Genomic DNA, 1,950 nt, shown 5'->3' with positions numbered 1-1,950 from the left:
AGTACCAGTACCAGTACTTGGATCTCTGATCTTCTGGCCCAGACTCCTGTGAAGCTCTTTGACACCGGCTCTGGCTCCTGCCTTCCTTTGTCTGCTTGGATCCGATCTCCTGCCAGTTCTGCAGTCTTCAAGGCTTCACCGTTTGGAATTCTCTTGGCAGCGTTCGCCGCATCATGTTGGCAGCCATTCAGCTGGAATCCACCTCTTCCTTTGGGCAAGGATTGAACTTTAAGACCAGAGGTTCCAACCTTACACGCCCTGCCTGTCAATTCATCGTTATTAAATAAATGCTTTTGAGGTATCTGACTGTCTGTGTGCCGTGAATACTGTATCCTCTGAGTCTTGACAAATGATCCTGTGGATCATATAGTTGCTATAATTGTCATGAGGCGAGGACAGAGGGACCCAGTATTCAAGGAGAGACAGTAAGTAGGCAAGTTCAAAACATTTATTAAATGAAAAAACCAAAAGCGGAGCTGCTAGGATCTGTGGCACGTGGCGACTGCAGGTGGGGGGCAAGGCACCGCCCAATCTCAGACACTCTGTTAGTGGGAGAAACACAGGTAAGTGACCACGATCATCTGACAGAAGATGATTATCTGAGTTGGTCACTTACCTGGTTTCACAGTCCAGTCCAAGAATGTCCCCAGTGCTGCAGTCCCAGAGGTCTTGCAGGAAGCCGATCCTGGTCAGGGATCCAGAACAGACAGGAACAGACAGAACAGGCAGGATCCAGGCTTCCAGGCATCAGAGAGCTCCCAGGCAGGTTCAGAGTCAACAGAGTCCGAAGCGTGACCAGGTGCTCACGCACAGGAGCAGACAGGATCAGATGCAGACGGGGAGGCTCAGTGGAAGAGGGTAGCCGAGACAGGACATGGAACCAGAACTTGATGCAGGACCTTTAAACTGGTCTCCACCTTGGACTCAGGCTTACTGGATAAAACTTGAACCTCCCCGCGTACAGAGCCAAAAACCCAGAGGACTCAGCAGGGGAGGAACAGTGGACGATCAGGAGACGAGACAGACACAAAAACCTCTTTCCACTGGCCGCCAGGATCCAGGACAAGAACCTTGGAATCAAATGAACAGAACTGGACAGACTAACAGAAAAGCAAATAATGATCTGGCCCTGAATGCTCAGGCTGAACAGAATATAAACCAAAGGAAACAGGTGAGAGGAATAAATGATAATTGAGGCAGGGAGGGAAAACGACAGGTGAAAGAAATAACCAATAAAGGGAGAGCAAACAGGCCAGATCATGACGATAATTTAATCAGCTTTATCAGATTTTCTCTCACAGTGTATTGGCTGTTTATCCACAACCTTCAACCAAATAAATCTTGACTTAGGTCTTACACAGCTTTAAAAAAAAAAAAGAAAAGTAAATGTCTAAAGCAAGGGTTTGGTTTCAGGCAAGGGTGTAACTTTGTAATGAAAGTTGGTGGGGACACCCGGGTGCTGGCTGATGGACCTACAGTTACTCGACTCAAAAGCTTTCTTAAGACTTAGGCAGATTTATTTTGTAATTTTGTATATACAAGTGTAAACAAAAATAAATTTCGTTTAGAACAGCTCTCTAGAAAATGTCAGTTTTTAAAGTGCAGCCTTAATACGGTTAGCGGCAGTAGTTGTTGAGCTGCTGCTACTGCCTCCAGCTCCTGCAGCACTCGCTTCTCCTGGCTCAGGGGAGGAAGAGGACGATGATGACGATGCTGTGAGGGGGGTAGCCCCCTGGGTTGAAGAGGCTGACGTGGTTGAAGCAGCAGAGGAGCCATCGGCAGGTTTAGCAGCGACAGACGATGCTAGAGAAGGTGTGGAAGCCGGAGGGGGCCGGGAGGAGCCGGCTGGGGATGTTTCAGCATTTGGCAGGGAAACATCTAGAGTGCTCTCCTCATTTTCACCTGCAGAGGGCGGTGCTTCCCTTCTAGATGCTGAAGATTGCCTGGGAA

This window comes from Cyprinodon variegatus, unplaced genomic scaffold, assembly GCF_000732505.1.
Source record: "Cyprinodon variegatus isolate N-32 unplaced genomic scaffold, C_variegatus-1.0 Scaffold677, whole genome shotgun sequence".
NCBI lineage: Eukaryota > Metazoa > Chordata > Actinopteri > Cyprinodontiformes > Cyprinodontidae > Cyprinodon > Cyprinodon variegatus.
This window is presented reverse-complemented; position numbering follows the sequence as displayed.